Genomic DNA, 23,876 nt, shown 5'->3' with positions numbered 1-23,876 from the left:
ACGAGGGCGTACTTAGTGTTGGCTGTTGCCCCTGTGGTATCTATCATATCACTTAGGGCTCCACCGGAGGGGATTTCAACGCGTTTGTAAATGTTGTTTTTTAGTTGCAAGGCGTATGATTTACCATCTACTCCGGGAGCGTCGAAACCGCGTGTGTCTCCGAGGTCGGAGATCCCGATATTGACGCATTTTTTCACTCCGGGCCCTTGTGCGCTGGTCATGTTACGTGAAGCGTTAAGCTGAGGTATCCTATATTTACAGGATTATGATTTATATCTAACACCGATATTGTCAGTTCAGGTATGTTGCCCTGGGTTAATCTCTTATACTGCCGTGGTGAAAATGACTCGGTTCTACCGTCGTTGAATTTCTCAGTTTTCACCGGCACTGCTCTCAGTATAGTGGAAGGGTGGCCTCCTTGAATGTTATACGTTGTGCTCACCTGACCGAGATGAATGTATAGCTCTCGGTACGGTACTAGGTCGGGTAACTTCGTGCCTGTGACGGTTGTTGTTGGTTTTATCTCGTCAGGAGACATACCGAGTATCCTCGCTAATGGTCGGCCGAGCCTCAAGGAGGTTCTTCCGTTGTTGATTAACACCACTGTACCGTTTGAGTCGTTCATTTTGAGTTCGGCTCCCAGGGGTTTGAAGACCTCGTCGTTTAGAGAGCACACGCTGTAGTAGCCGTCAGTTATTTGACTGCGAGTTCCACTGACGAACAGCTTATTGTTGCTGATATTAATGTTAGTCCATTGTGGTAGGTAGGTGATATCGCAGAGTGCGACTTCGAGTTGACCTGACGTGTTATCGATCGCGTGCGTCAGCTGAACGGCCTCACCGCTCGTTATTCCAGGAAGTGTTATGTACATATTATAATATATGAATTATAAATTATAATATGGATTTAGCACACTTGAAAATCGTGGTGAATGCAGATGGTACGGGGTTTAAAACAACCTTTATTGATATCTTTGAAAAGTATGTCGTGTCCGTTAATAACGCGCAGGCGGTGGTAAACTGGAATCAAAACCCAATGCAGTTTTGGCAGAACCAACTCAACTTTGCTGTGTGGTGTGCGACGACAGGGTCGGGTGTGAAACCAGACTACGGTATAGACGAACTGAGTAAGGCGGTTATTTTGTTTCATATTTATTATCAAACGAGACGAATATTGAAGGAAATAAGTGCTCCTCTTCCCCAAGATAAAGCGTGGAGTATGACGAATAACCCCTATGATAGACGCGCTTATGAACGTATTTGTGGGGAGTTTGAGATTCCAACGAATAAAGACTTTCGCCTTCCTGGTGTGAACCATGGGCTCGGTATAGTTCTCGTGTACTTCTACAGGTCCGGAACATATTATGCCGGTTCTAAAGATGGTTCATACAACCCAAACCGTCATACATTTACAGGCCCCACAACGAATGAAAAGATCCATGTCAGCTGTATAAAGCAAACCAGTCCTGATGCAGCCACAGCCTGGACTAAAATGATCTCAAAAACATCGAAAGGATTCACTCGTGCTGGTACAATACGCTTGAACGACTCGATTCGAACGTACGTGTGGGCGCTGTTGGGTGCGCAGTCGATGACGCGTTCTAACATCCTCGGTAAGGGAACTGCTTACGACGCTCAGACACAATTCGTTTCCAACGTTGATGATGCTATCAATTCACCAGTTGATCTCCCGAGGGCCATCGAACGCTACCAAAACGTGTTAGAATACGCCAGATCGAAAGTCAATTACGTGTTCGGCGTGGGGTTATACATGGCCCCGAGTGATATGCAACTTAGAATAAAAAAAGTGGTGGGTTATAACAACGAAATAGTCATAGCCACGAAGGATCAAAAGTTGGGTATCAACCCCGATATTAACACCCCACATATCCCACACATCCAACCACGTGAAAAGGGTATAGTGGCGCCACCACCGGAGCCTAAAGTTCATGTGGAGGTACCCCCGGGGGTTTCCACCACCTATCAGCAGCATATTGATAATAAAACAGCCTTAGTGGTTGGTGGGGTAACTTTGGGACTTATTTGGTTAAAGATTTCTTAGCCGCTACGTACACCAGACCCGCCACGGCGACGATGGCTGCCCACAGGTTTTGACTGAGCCACATGGCAGTTTTAGACAGAGCGCTCAACAACCACGAGACGATGCTACCCAGTATGCCGGGAAGGGCTTCGGCGGCTTTACCAGCCAGTTTAGCTAGGCCTTCCCCGAGTTTTTTGATCCAGTCTTTAACACCACCACCACCGCCTGGAGTTCCCCCGCCGGCACTTGGGGGTGTGGGGGCACCCCCCACCAGTGACACCACCAAGGTTGATATGATGAAACCCAATGCAGTCAGAATGCTGGCGATGGTGATCCCTTGCTCCCGGAATAATATCCGAATCCTGTTGGCTAAAGTTGTATCTTCGTTCAGTATTCTATCGATTGTTTCCCGAATACGACTGATCTGGGATCGAAGATGTTCACGATTCGAGGAAGCGGCTTCCAATCGTGTACGTTTCTCGTCTTCTAAATCGCGTAGTCGTTCATTGATACGACGCTTCATATCATCGTCGTCAGTTTCGGTGAGTTTGGTTTTTTCCCTAGCGATGTGCTCGTCGATTTCGTTCAGTTTCCCCATGTTGTTCACGAGTTCTCCACGCACGCGTTTCACGGCTTCGTCTAAGCCGTACAGTTCCCTTACCGGAAAGTCAAACCCCGGTAACGGTTTGTCCCAGTAGGTGCTCAACAGTTTTTCTATGCTGTCCGAGGCTTCTGTAGCACGCTCTGGCGTCATTTCATCTATAGTGGTGAGGTGGGATCTGGTAGCTTGCAGATCTTCTTTAACGGTCTTAGGTATTGCACCACCGTAATCACGCATGTTTAGATGTTCACGGATAAATTCAGCACCACCATTGCGGCTGGCTAGAGTTGACAAGGCCAGTGGTTTTTTAGTGATCTTGTTAAAGAGGTCAACCCCTGGGGCAGACTTAAGACGTAGAACACCCTTTGTATCAACAAAAAAATTCTTATGGTATATACCCTGGGGTTCAACGTAGTTTTTATCGCTTTTTAAACTTTTGTAATAATCATTTACCGTTGTTTCCAAGAGTTCTTGGCTCAATGGTGAACTAGTAAATGAGGTCTCCTGCTCATCATCGTATACCTGGGCACTAGCGCCCCGCATCTCCGTCATATCTATGTCTTCATCCATTAGTATTTAAATATATTTTATTTATATATAACAATGTACGGTAGAAAATTAGATCCTTTCAGAAAATTGAGAGAGCCATTAGGTGCCAGAGCCGTGCGACAGTCGGTGACCATCACCAACAATCCCAGCAAGATAGACCAGAACCAAACTCTGCTGGTTAGATTTCCAAACCTTGGTGAGAATGACCTCATCGTACCAGGCACTGTTCGACTGGCGTTCAATATCACGTTGACCTCCGACAACGACAAACGCGAGCTAGTGCGGAACGTGGGTCGAGCTATCATCAAGAAAACGACCGTCAAGATCAGTGGTAACGAGGTACTGAGCATCGACGACAGCGACGTGTTTCACTGCTACAAGGATCTCTGGAAAAGCGAGAGAGAACGAGTCAATGATGTGTACCAGGGTATCAGCAAATCAACCCGGGCGCGCATAGGATACGTCTTCACGACAGACCAGCAAGACAAGCTATCGGACGGTGAAAAGGCCATCGCTCTAGCATACGGGAATCGATTCTGCGTGCCGCTCGACTTCGAGTTGCTCACGGGACACGCGCCGTTTTACCAGGCCGCACTGGGTGATAGGCTAGAATACGAGCTCACGTTTAACGACTATAGCAAAGTAGTGCGTACGCCGAACGGTGATGAGGCCAGTTATGCCATAGACAACATCTCTCTGGAGTTTGACATGGTCACTAGCCCGGAGCTGGCCAGGCAGGTTCGAAGCCAGTACTCTGGGAAGATGGCTATACTGTACGATCGCGTACTGAGGCATAGATCAGTCGTGCGAGATAAGAGCGACACTGTGTGGAATATCAACCTGAACGTGCCGGCGCGATCGATGAAAGGTATCCTGGTCGTCCCCGTGGAGGATTACGATCCATTCCGGAGGGACAGCGAGAAGTTTTTCAACCCCGAGATTGAAAAGGTGGAAGTGACCATCGAGGGCGTGCCCAACCAGCTGTTCAGTCATGGTATGAGACCACACCAGCAGTGGGATGAGATAAAAAAGCTACCAGTGGGGGATTACATAACAAAGGACCTGGACCTCGGCTCCGTGCAGATCGGTGAATACCTGACCACCAAGTACGCCCTATGGTTGGATATGCGATCCACGGATGATGATAAACTGCACGGTAGCGGACGCCGTATAGATAACGGCAGCGAAGGGATAACCATCCAGATTAATAAGAAGGCTCAAACCGCTGGTAAGTTGAAATTATATCTGTACGTTATTATGGACGCGCAACTTAATATAGACAATGGGAGATTCGTGCAAGCCATCTACTAGTGGGGGGTACCCCCCCATACCCCCCAATAAACTACCAACCTCTGGGGGTCTCCCCCTCCCCACTGACCCACACTGCGCTATCATATGCGGGCAGACTGGTTGTGGTAAGACCGTTTTCGTATTGGATATGTTGGAGGGTTACTACAAGGATGTGTTCGATAACATCGTTATCATGTGCCCTACTCTGAGCATGAATAAAACGTACGCGCGACCTTGGGTGATGACAGACCCGGACGTACACAAAATCGACCCTGGAACACGCCTGCAGGACTGGTTGAAAGCTCTTCACGAGAAATTTAAAGGGGAACCGACGCTGTTCATACTGGACGACTGCAGCGCTAATCGCGAGATAACAAAAAAGAGAGACATGCTATCGTACCTGGCCTTCTCCGGCCGGCATGCAAATCACAGCGTCTGGGTGCTAACGCAGAAGTTCAACTCGGTGTTGAAAGACCTCTGGGAGCAGACGCGATGGGTGGCCTTATTTCACTGCAAGGATAGGGATTCGTTCGAGGAGTGTTTGAGAGAGAACGATGTGATGAGTAAATTAGAACGGGAACGGGTGAAGAAACAGCTCGCTGAAACTAAACACGCTAAGCTCGTTCTAAAAACCGACCAACCAGTAGCATATATAGTTTGCTAAGCAAAGCTAAGCAAAGCTAAGTAAAAGCTAAGCAAAGCTAAGCAAATGCTAAGCATAGCTATGATATTTGAAGTATTTGTCGTGTGCAACTTAACATTCATTTCTCTGTGTTTTGCCTGTATCGGGTATTATATAGTTAAAACTAAATCTTACTTGTTATATTATAAGATGGAGTGTGAGGAATTACTCGAACAATTGTCTGTGGAGGGTTCCCCAACTGGGGATTCCCCCAAGCGAGAGAAACTGGTGGCGTTGGCTGTTGGCGGCAAAGCCAAACATTATTTTGGAGACTACACTCCAGATAAAATTCACAAAATGTCAGCCGAAGAAATCGATAAGCTGTACGCTAGATACGAGTCCCGGCTCGGAGCAGAAATGACAAAGACAATAGGATCGGCTATGACCCAGATATACACCGGTATTGTGTCACACTTCCTTCCCATTCCACCAGAGCGCCGACTTTACCTGTGGGAGGACCTAGATAAAGACCCTTTTATCGAACACGCCGTGAGCTCTATCAGCTGCGGGCTGTACCACAAATATGGTATGTTGTTGGCTCCAGTGACGGCGGCGATTATCACAGCAAAACATTGTCAATTTGAGAGAAAGAATAATAATAATAGTATAGATGGATGCTGCACAGGAGGAGACCCCAGTGGATTCACAGGAACCAGTGACGGTGGAGACCCCAGTGGTGGTACCCCCAACAGTAACCAGGCAGAAGAATCCTAAGAGAGTAGCTGCCGGTAAAAAACGGTGGTGTAACCAACATAAAGTGACCAACCCAACCCGACTGTTGTTGGCTGTAGGCGTAACTGCTGCCGTGGTTATAACATGGTTATACACCTCCCACAGTGAGCCACAACCCAACAGTGAGAACAGTGGGGTTATGGGGGTATCCCCCATGGTAGACCCGCATATCATGTTATAATTTAAAATATTTTATATCATATACATAATGTCTGAGGGGAAAACGTTCGTCAACGACGCATACCACGCCACAGTGGTAGCCAGTTTAGCAGTAGGGTACGCTCGGTTGACTAAAATGGTGCTTAAACAACCAACTATCAAGCTAGATTTCAACCTGCAGGATATGGGTATGCTCATAATGAACCTTGGTATGGCGATGGCCACAAAAGACATCCTAGTAAAACAAGGAATAATACCTGATAATATAATGAAATAAATATAGGGATGGCCACGATAGCTATGATGGTTGGTGGGGCGTTAGTGAATGCCCTGGCATTTTCCGGGAGTAATTTCCTCTTCTCGAAACTACGAGATGATCACGCGGCTGAAATACAGGAAGAAAGGAAGCGACACGATCTCGCTACTGAGAAATTACAAAGAGCACAGGCTGAGTACGCTAAAAAACGCCTCCAGAGGATCGATTTTATTAACGAACAACTCACGCGTGAAAACCATGCCGTTCAAACATTCAACGATGTCGAGGAAGCAATGAAAGAATACTACCTACGAACTGGTAAACAATTGGAACCGCTCAATAAACCCACACTCGCTCAGTACTACACACCATCCAAGGGACAAATGAATCGTGAACTGGGCTTCATAGTGTTGGGTATAGCAGCTACTGCGTTGGTTGCTAAGCAATTAAACTAAAATACCTATATAAGTAAACATGAGACCCGCTCCATACCGATGCGAATATATACTTATGGGGAAGACCGAGGCCTGTGGTAGGAAATGCAGGAATCAGGGGTTCTGTTGTTTCCATATGGGAAGTCCTAACTACACGTGTTCTGTGTGTGGTATCGGGGTTAAAGGGCACTACTGTTTATGTAAAGCTCACGGAGCGAACGTAGTCAGACATCAACTCATCTACGAGAATAAAAAAGGCTACATAAAAGAACGTAGGCGACTGCTCAAGATAAAATCCAATTAGAGATTGGTTCTCTTAGGTGTAAACATGTCTACTGTACATTCTTGAATATGGAAGCCTATCTTACGGTAAAACAATTAAAAGCTATAGCAAAACAGCTTGGATGCCGGCGTTATTCAAACCTGGGGAGAGCCGGGTTAATCGAATTGTTATCAAATAACCAAACACTGATCGATGCCTACATAGATTCACACAAGCTGTTGGAAGACTTACGAGAATTGTGGCCAACAAACCGAGTTTGGTTAATAAGTGATTACAAGAAATAAAATATTTTTTATCAAGAGTGGAGGAGTTACCTCCCCTTACTGTGAACCAATTAGACATTAGTTCTCTTAGGTGTAAACACAATGACTACTGTGCGCGAGCTCAAGAGGGTCGCAAAACAGAGAGGTGTTATCGGGTATTCTAGAATGCGGAAGCCAGCATTGTTGAGATTACTAGGTTTAGAAGTCCCTCCTACGGTAAAACAGTTAAAAGCTCAAGCGAAACAGCTTGGATACACGGGTTATTCAAAATTGGGGAAAGCCGGGTTAACCGCATTGTTATCACATACCCCAGTAGCACGTCCAACTGTAAAACAACTGAAAGCCGAGGCACACGATTTGGGTTTAGGCGGGTATTCTCGTATGAGAAAACCACAGCTTGTAGAATTATTACGACAGAATAGAGCTATTGACCTACAGTTCGTGCGCACTGAGCACGCCGTAGGCAATTATTTGAGAGGTTGGCGCATGCACATTGATAGAAACATAGACATTACAGATATTAAGCCTCTGATAGCTGATAAGGTCAACCAGGAACTAAATAATCTAGGAAGTATCAAGTTTCAGATCACAGTGAAAATGTCACTCGATAAGCAGGTTGGGAGTACCACTGAGTATGTTCAACCTTACTTCCGAGGCAAACAAGAGGTCGTCACACATGCAGAGACCATTGACACATCAATCGATAATAGTTTTCAGCAGATACGAGAATACCTAGAACGCTACACACACATGGGGTCCGGGTGGGTTGTAGATAAAATCGATAACGTCTATCTAGACATAGCTAAATACGTGCCGTTCAGAGGTGGGTCATACCTAGCCTTGCCTCCCTACTATAAGAACAAACAAGCCATAGTAAACGTTAAGAATAGAGGAAACGATTGCCTGAGGTTATCTATCAGGTCAGCCTTATTTCCAGCTGCCACTAATCCGAACAGACCTTCTAATTATCCACAGGATGATGGGCTCAACTGGGATGGTATAGATGAACCCACCCCAATATCCCAGATCACTAAAGTAGAAAAACAGAATAATCTGGCTATAAATGTCTTTGGGCACGAAGGTAATACAACAATAATACACAGGGTCAGCCCGGTGAAGGATTGTCAAGTTATTAATTTATTCATGATTCAAAAAGGTGAAACGTATCACTACACGTGGATAAAACATCTCAGCCGGTTGTTGCACGACCAGTCGAAACACGTTGGGGAAAAACACTTTTGTGTACGATGCCTACACTGTTTCAGTCGGGCCGATTTATTAGAATCCCACCTGGAGGATTGCCAAGGTGTTGGGCAGACGGCCATACGAGTCGACATGCCTAAGGAAGGTGAAAATATCCTAAAATTCGACAATCACAAGAATCAAATGTCTGTGCCTTATATTATATACGCCGACTTCGAAGCCTTAATTGTAGGGGAATCATCCACTAGTGGGAGTTTCACACACAAAACACAAGAGCATAAAGCCTGTTCGTTTGGATACATTGTCGTCCGTTGTGACGGGGAAACGAAAGCTCCGGTAGTGTATAGGGGTCCTGACGCGGCTGAAAGGTTTCTAAAGTGCTTGCAGGAGGAAGAAAAAATTATTAGGAATGCATTGTATAAAATCGCTCCAATGCGTATGACCAGAGCCGACATGTTAGCTCACGCCAGTAGCACTAACTGTCACGTGTGCGACTCACCACTTAATGGTGATTCGGTGAGAGATCACTGCCACATAACTGGTAAGTATAGAGGCGCTGCTCACAACGCGTGCAACCTCAAGCTTAAAATCAACCCTAAGACAATAAACATCCCCGTTGTCTTTCACAACTTGAGAGGATACGACTCTCACTTGATCATGCAGGCCATCGCGAAAATCGATGGTAATATATCGTGCATCCCAAACAACATGGAGAGATACATCTCCTTCAGCTTAAACGGACTTAGGTTCATTGACTCGTTTCAATTCCTCCTGTCATCACTCGACAGTCTGGTCAAGGCCAACAATACCTTCCCTATCACAGATCGATACACAGACGCCGAGACTAGACACCTGCTCATGAGGAAGGGCGTATACCCATATGAGTACATGGATAGCTGGGCTAAGTTCACAGAGACCAGACTACCTCCTATCGACTGCTTTTATAGCAAGCTGAATGAGGCGTCAGTCTCACGAGACGATTACTCGCACGCGATTAACGTATGGAATAAACTGGGTTGTAAGAACCTGGGCGATTATCACGATCTGTACTTGAGGACAGATGTACTGCTGTTAGCCGACGTGTTTGAAACGTTCAGGCGGACCTGTTTAAAGCAGTATAAACTCGACCCCGCATGGTATTACACCAGCCCAGGTCTGTCGTGGGACGCCTTGCTTAGAAAGACCGGAGTTAATTTGGAATTGCTCACAGATTACGACATGCACCTATTCATTGAAAAGGGCTTGCGAGGTGGGATTTCCATGGCATCCAAACGATACGCTAAAGCAAATAATCAATACGTGAAAGGTTACGATCCTAACAAACCAACCAATCACATTCTATACCTCGACGCAAACAACCTGTACGGCTGGGCCATGAGCCAGTATCTACCTACAGGGGGATTCGAATGGGTACCAAACGTTGATGTTATGAGCATTGCACCAGATTCGAACAAAGGGTATATCCTCGAAGTTGACTTAGAGTATCCCAAGGCATTACACGCATCGCACAACAGCTATCCCCTTGCACCCGAACGTATGAAGGTTAACACAGACTGGATGTCTGAGTACCAACATAACTTGTCAGGTGGTCGTGTGGCGGACGTTGAAAAACTCGTGCCTAACTTAATGAATAAGACCAAGTACATAGTTCACTATCGCAACCTACAGCTGTACCTGTCATTGGGTATGAGGCTGACCAAAATACACAGGGTGCTCATGTTCGACCAGAGCCCATGGATGGAGCCCTACATCAGAATGAACACAGACCTACGAAAAAAAGCCACCAGTGATTTTGAGAAAAATCTCTACAAGCTCATGAACAACTCGGTGTTTGGTAAGACTATGGAAAACCTTAGGAAACGTGTAACCGTGAAACTGGTTAGATCTAGTGAGGAAGACAAGCTCAGGAAATTGATAGCCAGTCCGGCATTCAACCGTAATAAAATATTCACAGACGACCTAGTTGCCATACACATGAAGAAAAGCCACATAAAATTCAACCGACCTGTTTACGTTGGGATGAGTATCCTCGATTTATCCAAACACCTGATGTACGACTTTTACTACAACGAGCTTAAGAAACAGTACGGCGACAGGTGCGAAGTGCTGTACACTGACACGGATTCCCTGCTGATGGAGATTCGAACCGAGGATGTATACGAGGATATGAAAAAACACATCGATTTATACGACACCAGCGACTATCCTAAGACCCATACCATGCACAGCACGGTAAATAAAAAGGTCCTAGGTAAGATGAAGGACGAGTGTGCTGGCACGCCAATAGCTGAGTACATAGGTTTGAGACCTAAGATGTACTCCATATTGAAAGCCGACAATAGTGAGATCCGGAAGGCTAAGGGGGTTAAGAAGTATGTGGTGAAACAACACATCAAACACGCCAGATTCAAGGAGGCTCTGTTCAAGACCCGTACCTTTAGGCATAAGATGAACACGCTTAGAAGTGATGGACATAAGATATACGGACTGACTATAAACAAGACGTCCCTATCGCCTATGGACACGAAACGTTGGATAGCTATTGATGGTATAAACACATACGCGTATGGACATGAAAAAATTTGAGGCTATTTATTACAGCCCGCGTGGATATTGGAAAGGAGCTAGCGCAGTAGATAAGCTAGCTAAAATGGCGCGAGTATCACCAGAGAAAGCCAAAGCGTGGCTTGAAAAACAAGCCCTGTGGCAGATCTATTTGCCGGCGCCACGCTACGTACCTAGAAGGAGTTTCGGAATTAACATACCTAATAGCATTCACCAGGCAGACCTACTGTTCCTACCTCATGATAAGAGGTACAAGTATGCCTTAACCGTAGTGGACGTAGCCAGTCGTTACAAGGAAGCCGAACCCTTGACCACGAAAGATTCGGCCAAAGTAGCCAAAGGATTAGAACGCATATACAAACGCAGCCCGCTGACTTGGCCAACAGAGCTGCAAGTTGATCCAGGACGGGAGTTCATGGGTGCCGTTTCACAACTGCTAGCCAAACACGATACGAAGGTCAGGCGTGGCACGGCCGGAGCCCATCGCAGCCAAGCCATAGTTGAGAGATTTAATAGGACTTTGGCTGAGCGCTTGTTCGGCCATCAGTATGCTAGGGAGATGACCACCCCTGGAAAACGATCGACCGAATGGGTCACGAGGTTACCCGAGGTGGTGTCGGCAATCAACCATGAAGTCACCCGTCTCACCGGTAAGAAACCGGCAGACGCTATCAAACTAAAATCAATAGTTGCAGAGTCGGCCGCTCCATTGCGTGGGAAGGAGAAACAGATACCGGATAGGGCCCTAGTGAGGTATCTGTACCAGCCTGGGGAACACGAGGGTGATAGCCGAAAACGGGCCACCGATCCTATATGGTCAGTCAAAACTTACAACATAGATAAAGTGGATATAAAAGCCGACGAACCTAACTTGTACTACTTGAGGGGTGGGCCGGGTAGGGGTTTTGTAAGAGAAGAATTATTGATCGTACCGTACGGCACAGTGTTACCGCCTGCCAAGTCACGGTAAACGTGATGGCGTGGCTTTGTAGTAGGGGCAATAATATCAAGAGCTAAGGGTCCCACCAAAGCCTCATTTACTAAATGAGGCTTTTTAGAGGGGTTTTTGAAAAGTGTTTTCGGACTATCATTCCCTATACTACTCATCTTCCTTGCTATAACTCGCGTTTGATGCTATAAACCTACACATGTTATTTGTCATCATTCACTTGATGGCCAGTTAATGAATTTATAACGGGTATAATTAGTGGTAACACCACTAAAATTACTCGACATAGGTTCCCATTTGGCATTTCTTCTGTCTGGAGTAAATACTCAACATTATTAATTAAGGTCTGTAGTGGCAAATGTATTGCATGTTATGTAATATGTGCATGTAAGTGATGCAAGAGGGTTTATCAGCTGAGTTACATAAACAAACATTGATCAAAGGATTAACCGATAACACACTGATTGATTAACTACTTCCAAAGCGGATTTGTCAAAAAGGCAGTGTTTATGAGTGTAGATTTACTAATCTATACTGAATACACCCTGTCGTAAAGGACGAGTGTAAAAACAACATCCTTCCTACAAAGAATTAACCGTCACTGCCTTGATTGATTGATTGTTGCTCATTATTTGCTAACTAATGGCGGACATCATACAGTTAGTTGCCAGGTGTGCTGTCCTGGGTGACCAGTGAGTTTAGGTATACACCGGTGTGAAGAATTCTCAAACTCTGTGTCACTTTTTCGTATATTAGACTGCTGAAAGACACAAGACATAGAGCAGGATTATCTACCAGCTGCAGATGAATGAAATATCACTCTTTTATGTGGATATTGATGGACACATTCCTGAAAGAGGTAATAGCCTGACATTGTTGCTATAACCTTCGTCTGTCTTAAATTTAATAACTGCATTTTGTTTTAATTTATTTCTTGTAGCATTCAGCAGAATCTGTACTACAGAAAACATGCACTAGGTTGCGAATAGGGTGTGTGTGAAATATGATTCACGTTGGCAATCTAAACAATGTTTAGATATTGAAATCATGTTAGAAATTCACTGTAAATATAAGCAGAGCGTGTGGGTTTATATTAACTTTCAAAATGCATACAAATGTGACAAGGACCTAATTAGGTTTATAAGACAAAATATAAAGACGTACACTGACTTAGTTATTTTTCAGTCCTAACGTTTTTTTATACCACTGGCAGATGAGTAAGCGTCAAGGTGTTTGATTTGTTTTCCTAATAACGAAGTAAAATGATTTCATCTTTGTTGACCAGTCAACACATAAACTATCAATTGCGCATATGGCTGGCACAGCAGAGATTATGAACCAGTCACAAATTTTGGGATATCATCCGGGTACTCAAGGGAGAAAATAACAAAAGAAACAACCAGTCCATGGATACTGTTCTGCATCAGTGCCCCTTTAAGGGGAACCCAAGGTCAGGGCAATTATACAACCACTGTTTGTAAAGGGGAACCCAAGGTCAGGGCAATTATACAACCACTGTTTGTAAAGGGGAACCCAAGGTCAGGGCAATTATACAACCACTGTTTGTAAAGGGGAACCCAAGGTCAGGGCAATTATACAACCACTGCTTGTAAAGGGGAACGTGATGTCAGCTAATGACACAACCACTTCTGTAAAGGGGAACATGAGGTCAGGGCAATGATACAACCACTTTCTGTAAACGGCAATGTGAGGTCAGGGCAATGATACAACCACTTTCTGTAAAGGGCAATGTGAGGTCATGGAATGATATAACCACTTTCTGTAAAGGGCAATGTGAGGTCAGGGCAATGGTGCCCAGTTTGGTGAAAAAATAGTGAATGGTTTTAATGCTCTTCTCTGGAGAAGAGCACTACCACCAAATACAGTGGAAGTTCTGCTCCAGAAAAGATGACTATAAGACGTTGTAGAACACGAGGAGTGCAACAACTCATGACAGCACATGATAGGCCGTAACAAAACTTGTAGACTGTAGTGGGTCCATAGTGGGATGGGAGGCACATGTATTCTTGGCATTTTGGGGTTTTTTTGTCACTACTAGAACACCACACAAAACTTGACTTTAGAGGAAAAAAATGACTAAAATCCCCCAGCACACTACCTTAAAGAGCATGACTGCCAGGAACATAGTGAAACCCTAGCATAACTAATCCATACTGAACTACACAAGTTTATACCCATACATTTTGGTCCACATTATTCACAACAATCGCTACAATATTGCATCTACTCGAAATGAAGTGTAGCTGACAGAAATATAGATAAGTAAACATACTTTGTCATATTTGTTGTAGCTGGATGGAAACAAGTCAAAAGATAACCCAAAACCTCATCCGTGATAGGTCAAATTGGTCCATGCATAAAACCTGTCTGGCAATACACCAAAGTGCTGTCACATGGACTTAGCAATGATTTTGAATATTTTTACAGAACAAAACCTGCAATTAAAATGACGCAATGCTAGAATATATTTCTCTTGATAAAATGATTGTTTCGGATACTGTAATTTCCAGATCACTGCGTCAGAATCATTTCGATATATTATTGGGTATATTTTAACTAAATCACCAGTGGAGCACAAGGAAACATGTGGACAGCTAACTGAAATTTCCCGCTCTGCGTACAACTCAAATAAACATGACAGTCTTAATCCCTGTTGATAAGACAATGTCTAGCAAACACAAACTAGAACTGAAAAGGTAAAAAGGTCTATAATCTCGTCATGTTTAATTGCAAATTTGACGTCAGTTCCCCTTCTACAGACTTCTTTCTTATATACAGTAATATACAGTAACTCCAATGTATATGGGCCAGAGGCCTTTTGTACAAAATCTTTGACTTTGACAAGGAACTGAAGTCAGATCAGAAGGAAGGCATTTGTTATCTAAATGTTTCCATAATTTTGTGTTAATACAGTTATTATTCATAACAATACCTTTCATATGTGATAAACTAAAATTTAACTGTCAGGATCAAATAAACTTGAATAAGGGTACTGGAAATAGTTGTTTTGAACAACTCTGTTGTCATCCCTGTTTACACAATGATTCTCTGCATGGAACAAATAATTTCAGTGCACACTGTCAAATCATTTCATACTTAATTCATGCCAAGGCATCACTACTGAGGTGATGATCAACAGGTGTAACCTGTCAGGTTATTCCCTGCTACATCTTGGGGACTGCAATGTTTTAGAATGAGCCTCCATACACTGTAGGAGCAGAAGCATCATTTTCCCTCACACAAGCTCATCCTGGAATAATTGGGGATGAAAGAGGTGTGTATGAACATTGTTTAATGCACAGAGGTTGTTTGATGACAACATACAGCATATGAATATAGAGACTAAGATAAATGATGAAGAGATGTGCATATACACTAATAAACATTCTAAAATCAAGACACCATGAGGGTAACAGAGGTAAGATGTGTAGTGTGTTACTGGATGAGTAGAGTAGAAAACACGCCTCTGAGGTTTTCGCAGACTATGTAAAACCGGAGGGATTTCATGGGTAAGACAGTGTCAGCCCAATCCGTCAACAAATGAAAATTATGATGTTGCTAATCGTCGACAGACTAAAAACGCGGAGAGTCAACATAGTGTGGAATTAAGGTTGCAAACGGACTATTATTTTATGTTTTGCACTTATCGTGAGGAAATGAATTAACAATTTGTGAGTAACTGAATTAAGTTAATTTTTTTAACAATTTGAAAGAGAATTAAGGTTGCAAACAGACTGCTAATTGATGTTATGCGCGTGTCATGAGGAAATGATGGCGTTTGGAGTTTCACATGCCACAAAACAAAAAAATCCCTGGAAATTGATGTGAAATTTTGAGTAGCAGGATTATTGAAATCCTGTTGAGAACAAGTATCACTAGGGTATATATAATAGATCAGGAAAATGTTGTTATCACTGTCAAAATGGCAAATACTATGGTGCAGATCACACTGACTGACAACATTAATGGAGGTCAGAATCTTTACCACAATGGATACAAGTACAGAGTCAACAGACGCAGAGCTCAGAAAACATACTGGAGATGTACAGATGCCACCTGTCCATCGTATTTGGTTACAGAAAACAACCTGCTGAATCCGGCTTTTCCATTTCATACTGAAGTTGATGCATTTAAGTCAAAGCTCTATCATCGTGCAAAGACTGACAGCACTACGCCTGTTCCCCGGATGTAATCTTTGCAGATGGTACATTCTCGTCTTCACTTTGACTGTCCTAATATATTCGAACCATGTTGAATACTAAGGACACATGGTACCCCTGATATATGGACTCTTTCCAAACAGAACAGAAGCGACCTACACAAGAGTGTTTGACTATCTGAAGCATACTGCTTTCTCCTGATGTGTTTCAGTTGGAATTTGAATGTGCATCTCACAATGCCGCCAGCATTATATTTCAAAATACACAGCTTCGTGGGTGCTTCTTTCATTACATCCAGTGCATCTGGCATCAAAGACAGTTGGTCTTGCCTCAGAGTACAAAGCAGACAACAATGTAAAAAGACTAGTGCGTCGAGCTGTGGCTCTGCCTTTACTGCCACTGAAGATATCTGGCTTGATGCCATTGCAGACACACCACTAGGTGAGACAGTGACACAGCTGATGGATTGTTACTACCACCTGGATAGAAGGTCCATGGATTCTGCCAACTTGGTCCATGGATTCTGCCAACTTGGTCCATGGATTCTGCCAACTTGAAAATGATGCACATAGAACTAACAATAGTTTGGAGGGTAGGCACAACAAAATCCACAAGTATGCCATGAGGACACATCTGAATATGTTTGAGGTTGTGTGAAAGGAGAGTCAGCTACTGAAGTTCAAATTCAGCAGGCCCAAGGACACCAGAGAGATCCTGTCCATAGACATCGCTACTGAATCATCGACACTAGAATTCGATCCTTGAAGGCTGACCTTGCTGACAGACTTACTGACTTGAACTACACAGACCACGTGTCAGAGTTGCTTCGTCTTGGCTGAACATTCAGATTACAGGCTTTATCTTCATAATTACTGAAACAGGCTTTATCTTCATAATTGTCAAATGTTAATACCTTTTTCACTTATATAATAGATATCTATATCAAACTATTTTGTGCGAATACATACGGTCATAATGAACGCTATATATTCCTGTTACTTAGAGGGGCAGAATAAACATATGGTGCCCTGTTGATATCACACACTGTTTCAACTGGTTTGTTAACTGCGAGCACTCTGAAGTCACACATGTGGAACCTTGTCCCTTTCCCCGGACTGTCGACAAGTAATTTGGACTGATTGTTCGTTGTTGTCGACAGTCCAGGTATAAACCATTTCCCGACCATGATGGTTTTACATTGTCTACCAAAACTGAGAAGTGTTTTCTCTATCATATATACCGGTAATTACAATGTACATGATCATTTAATGAAGCTACATAACAATAACTGAAGCTACATAACAATAAAATCAATTTAATGACAGTAACTATAAATAGATAATTGGTCGTGCTGTAGAGCGCTTGCCTATGGAGGAGAGAATTGCGGTTCCAATCTCGCTTCGGGAAAACCTTTGTATTGTGACTTTAGTCTTGAAAGATATTTTTCAATTGATTTCAAACACTCATAAAGTTAGGAAAAGTAAACTCTGGGAAGCAGACTTACTAACAAAAAGTAAAACCTGGGAAGCGGTCTTACTAATGAAAAGTAAAACCTGTCCCTCCAAAACAAATACAGTGGAAGCTGTCTTACTCGGACCCTAAGTAACTCGGTTTTCTATATAATTTGGTCCGAATTGTTGGTCCCGGCAGAAGTTAACAAAGTTATCATTACATATAGGCTAACTAATTCGGACTTCATGTAACTAGGATTTCAGACTGAAATCTCCACTCTTCAAGGTAATTTACTCCGAAAACATCGCTAAATAACTCAGACTAGCTGGACTGCTAGAGGCGGAAGTGGTTTGTAGTTAGCCAATTACTGACTTCAAACTTATCATCAGGTGTGATGATAACCAATCAACAAAAGGAATTAACAAAGCAGGTCAGCAAGCTGACACAATTCACACAGTGTCATTTTGATGGTATGCGATTTTGTTATTAAAAACGATACTCCAGTAATTTCTGTGACAAAATGGCTTAACTAATGATATGTTGTATTTGTTGATTTCTGTGGAGAAGATTGAATCACATGCGCTTCCATACAAGGGCGTTATCCCACGAACTAGCTCTCGTGCTTGTGGACAAGACACGAAATGTATGTTGTATTGGAAACCAGCAGATGATAGAGCATTCTAACAATAGATTTATAAAAGATGATGTGATATTTATTACGGAATTACAGTTTTGATAATCTACTGATATGCAATAATGTTCATGATCATCTTTTGCCCTATTACCCCGAAAACACGTTACACCATGGTAGTTGTGACTTTCATCATAAAAGTACCGTGCATGCATATCTCCTGGTCAAGGGAACTAACTCTTGACTCTCACCAGTCCAATTCGGACTCCTCGAAATTCGGACAGAAAAGTCGGTCCGAATTAGACAGCTTCTACTGTACCTCAAATGCGGTTATTCTGGGAAGCAAGAGATGACCTAATATATAGTTTAGGTTTATGTAATATGATCAACACTTCTGAAGATAACAGAGATAAGATATGCAGTGTTACTTGATGAAATATGACGAACGCTCCTGAAGATAACACAGGTAAGATGTGTAGTGTGTTACTAGATGAAGTATGACAGTACGTTGTACTGACAGACATCGACACACACATCCTGCATGCTGGATAACAATATATGATGTTCTGTTGAGGACACAGTGTGGGATTATCTCAGAAATAGTCATTCTGAGATCAAAGTTGCCAATATTCATTGAAGTGAAAGAATTTTCAGCAGCTCAGAACAAAAATATTTCATGTGAATAAAAAAACATTGCACGGAGCAGAGGTACTTGATTCACAGGTAACGGTACACATGCACTGACAATGAAAAAAGACACAAAGGATATTGACAATTAATAGAATACAGGACATCAAAGCTAATTAAGGTTGAAAGGTTTAGTCACTGAACCTTGCTACTAAATATCAAAGCAAATTTAGTCCTACCTTTAGAATACAGCACCACAAACTTTAAAAACATGTCATAATGCTCCTTTATGCAATTGCTGGTGAAAAGCATGTTCTCTAAAAACAATGCCCTATAACGCCGGCATAACAAGAAGGTTGTCAAGCTCAGCAAGTGTGTATATGTTCCGCTCACTGATGTTTCATATCTATCAGCTATATCATTGCTTAAACCCAACAATGTTGCAAGTTTCTAGGGGTTGTTCACCAGCGGATGCACAATTTTCTGCATGCACCAGTTTAAATTATTTTTCTTTTTTGACTGATATTTTACGCTCATATTTCCTTGTATTAAGAGGTGCTATGGCGTTATATTTTGTGTATTTTTATGTTTTGTATTTTTAAATTAGTAAGAATACTTTACACTGCCACATTGTATTGTAGTATTTAGATAATATAATTATATTTTTGGTTTCCAAAGTATCTGGTTGGATCAAATGAGTTATAAATGGAATCTAATTTACTTATTTATATATATATATATCTTTTTCATTCAGTAATTTGCATCATTACATTGACATAGTATTTATTTCTTCAAACGGTAAGAAAGCATTACAATGGACACCTCAGCCACTTTCTTGCCACTTCGGTCATTGGATTCTATTTATTAGAATTATTTCAAGGGTTTAGGGTTAGGGTGAGGGACCTAATCCGATACAGTGGGTGCAAGCACATCATTCAATATGCAAGCATGCATGCTGATATGAAGTCGACAACCCTTTCTAGTTTGAACCATATCAGCTCATTACCCACAACATGGTATCTTGTAGACTACGGAATAGGACGAGTGTGCCAAATGGCTTTGAGGCCATTCAGCAAATGTCCGTAGATTGAAATCACAAGACACCAAGTCTACCTGTAACTTTCGTAATTGTTTGTAATGTATTCGACTCTTTCTATTCAATTCCGGGATGCTACAGGAATGACTAGTTAAATTTGCACAATGTGCAGCAATGTGGACAAAACTCAGTCAGTTAGCTGTCGTGCTAACAATCCGAAGGTCACATGTTCGCATCCAACGGGTTCTCACAAAGTGGTTGCCTGTCTCAGTGACATGTGACCTATGGCTCAGAACGTCCTCACAAGAAATTGTGGTGCTGAACTCTACAGGTGCTCCCAAATTTCTGAACATTGAAAATCATTCACCATCAACAACAAAAAAATACTACACAATACAGTAACTTTTTAAAATGAACACACTTGAAACTATTTTCCTTGACCACTGGTCGTATGTTTAATCCAAATGTGTATAACAAACTAGGGTCATAACTAATATTGGACCCTTTGAGGGCATTGTCTCTGCATCCATCAACCTTACCTATGATATCTCAACAAATATTATGTATATTATGTTAGATAGGAAAGATAAATTTCCTTCTCTAATGAAAACTGTTCATTCAAGGCCCAGTTGTATTAATGAGGTTACAAAAGAGTGCCCCAGTGATGATGGGCCTGCCGCCATTACCAGTATGAATGAGGACATGAAGTACATAACATCCCTTCCTTGCAAGACTTTAAACACAGGAACTGCCATAGTGAACAATCAAATGATCAAACAGTGCTTTGGCAGTAAATCTCAACAAAAGTACTAGAATTTGTACTTTACATCAAACTGGCTCATGTAAAACGGTTGTCTCAGACAGTCTTTTCAAGATCGCATCAAGTGGTTCCAATACATAATCAGAGATGTGTGTTGTAAAATCCCCAGGATGTGATCTACAAATCCTAAGGATGTGATCTGTAAATTCCAGGGATGTGATTTGTAAATTCCTGGGATGTGATTTGTAAATCCCCAGGATGTGACTTGTAAATCCCTGGGATGTGAGATGTGGGATGTGATTTGTAAATTCCTGTATCATTACTGTAACATGATTGGCTGCCTAATGGTTCATGTGCCTGATTTTGGCCAATCACGATCCCTATAGTAGACTGTGTCGAAAATGCTTCATGATATTCAAATATTTTTTTATATTCAGAGCTTTCGAATGACACCCACATTATTCATACGAAGCTACTAAAACGGAGGTTATTTTCCACCATTGTGTAATGTTAGTGAGTGGAAAGCCACTGACATGGGCGACCAAATATATTATTTAACATTTATTTTCATAATGATTTTCTCATTACGTAAATATGATAATGTAATAGAAAAAGGCAAGGGGGATATTATGACACAGAACAAATGGAAAAACATTGCTTTATTTTTCATGCATCCGGTTTGAAATATAAATATGCATATTTAAATATAAATAAAAATATGCACAGCATGTTTAAAATTAATGTGAAACCAGCTGAGACCTTTCTTTTACTGCAATGAACCCAGATACCAAATATGAAAAGAATAAAGTCAACAGTTCTTAAGATAGTCCAATCCTTACGTACGGACAGACGGATGACGGACATACAGACAGAAAGAGCCTAATAATATATCCACAGCTTCACGCTATATGTGCGGTGGGGTATAATCAGTAAACAGCAGCTCAACAGCAGGGCACATTTACCCTGCTCATAATTCGAGTTTGGAGCTTAGAAGTCAGCTGTCATTACTTGCATCTGAAATGCATTCACTGTGAAGGCTGACAGTAATCCCTTTATTGCGTCCACTAACCTCCACCAGGTTAGATGCAACTGGACATCACTAGCTTGCAGAACTTGACATTGATGATTTTCTCTCTGAGGATGGTTGATAGTCCATGGACACAAATAATAAGTCTGCTATTAGTAATGGGCTCATCTTTGCTAACACTGAATAGCACAGCCAATCAATCAGCAAAAGCCACAACAAGAGAAAATGAAATCCAGCTGAAAGTGGACTGTTGAGCATTCCCCTATATGAATATGGTTGATTAAGATCACATATACTCTAGATGGTGCAAATACATATCACTCATTGCCATCATGATAATTAAAACCATGACATTAAAACTACTCATTTTGATCTTTAATTACCTTAAATCGACCTTTTAAACAACAACAGTTCACAATTCTCAGCCACAAACGAAATTTCAACCAATCAGAGCAGCACGTCTCCATGGCATAATGTGACGTAAAGATATGAGGGTCGATGTAGAATTCATCTACATTTCAGGGGGGTAAAATGTTTCGCTTACTGGTTTGTATAAACCTGAAATCGCCACAGCTGTAAATGAAAGTTATGTGTTCTCACAATCTACCATCATTTAGTTATGTCTCCAGTTTTTCCTAGTTTTTGAGTTACAACTTGTTTTCATAGACAATTCTGTCAAAATCACTTGGTGTCGCTTTACACTTTACCCTCCCCCCTCACTTACAAGGAAGAAGTCGCACAGTTACAGTTACAAGTTGTGTCATGCAAAATCCTTTTGGCCAGGATTCAAATACATATTAAACTACTGGTAGAAAGTTGTGTTGATGTTCTAACTTGATGAAAGCAAACCATAATCTCAATAATTCTAACAGACTTTAGTCCGTGATTTCGCGATTTTCAAAAATGGCAGCACCTTGTCTGAGGATAAATACTATTTAAGTTTGTTTTCACCAACTTACAAAATCAAAATTATTGCTGATAGTAAAATATGTATCTGATTGATGGACAATAGAATTTTGCATGACACTGCTTATAACGTAACCATTTCACTCTTGGAGGCGAGGTCGGGGTCAACGTAATATTACACTTACAGCATTATTGTCACCTTGACAACAACCTTGCTTTCGAGGGAGAAATCGTTATGTTCATGTAAAATCTGTTTGGTCAGCAATGATTTACTACAACTAGTTAGTAGTTTTGATTTTATAACTCGATGAAAACAAATCTCAGTAGCATTTCCTATCTTAGAAGCAAGGTAGGGGGCGAACCATCCAATTTAGTATATACCACAGGCTTCCACAACGCTCGCTTGACACTCACAAACAACTCATTTAGCATGAACTGAGGGGTCTGGTGGAAAGCTGTCTTCAATGGAGTATGACCCAGAGGATCTAATAACTCTCTTAGTAGTGTGGCAGGTAGAAAGCCAGTATGAGTGACTTCAGAGAGTAAGCCATCCCTTACAGCAACATAATAATTTGATGGATTGGTCAGCAGCCTCAGCTTTGACCCTTAGTTGCTGAGTGACAAGACTGACACTCATCAATGAGGATAACAACTGAAGCAGGAATTACAGACTCTCTGGCACAATAGTCCGACAAATCTGTGGACATGATCCATGCAAATGTTGGTAATAATCATAATCTTGTTGCAAGACTACAGTACTGCGATATGAGTGGTCATATATTCCGTTAAGGTCATTCCAACGTCTACAGATACACTTGACAACCAAAGTCCAAGAAAAAGGTACATCTGTCACCAGGGATGCTTTCACAAGCTTCTTGCAGAACCTCAGGGCCTTTAAGGTGGAGCCTGAAGAGGCTAAACTGTATGATTTGTGGTTCAAGGGAGGTTACTCTTCCAGCACTTATGTGTAAATGTAGGCCAACATGATATAACTGGTGGTTCAAGGGAGGTTACTCTCTCACAAAATATGTGAATGTGGGTTCATACATAAAACTTAATAGCATTCAAAATATCAACATGAAATCAAAGAAGTCTGCCAAATATTTACTCCGACATACAATCTAAATGTCTCTTATTGATACAAAATCTCAAAACTTCACTGTGGAGTCATTAATATTCATGAAAGTTTTGTTTTTGTGGAGCGGTACACAAAATATGTATGATGCCATTGGTTGAGATTTTGAATTTTG

At 42.1% G+C, this 23,876-nt stretch overlaps 1 protein-coding gene across 4 annotated transcripts in view; it reads right to left on the bottom strand.

The window, feature by feature from the left end:
- Positions 1 to 23,876, bottom strand: part of LOC137260462 (uncharacterized) — a 98,427-nt gene that overhangs the window by 43,553 nt on the left and 30,998 nt on the right. The gene's annotated exons all lie outside the window — the stretch shown is intronic.

Source organism: Haliotis asinina, chromosome 13, assembly GCF_037392515.1.
Source record: "Haliotis asinina isolate JCU_RB_2024 chromosome 13, JCU_Hal_asi_v2, whole genome shotgun sequence".
Classification (NCBI taxonomy): Eukaryota; Metazoa; Mollusca; class Gastropoda; order Lepetellida; family Haliotidae; genus Haliotis; species Haliotis asinina.
This window is presented reverse-complemented; position numbering and strand designations above follow the sequence as displayed.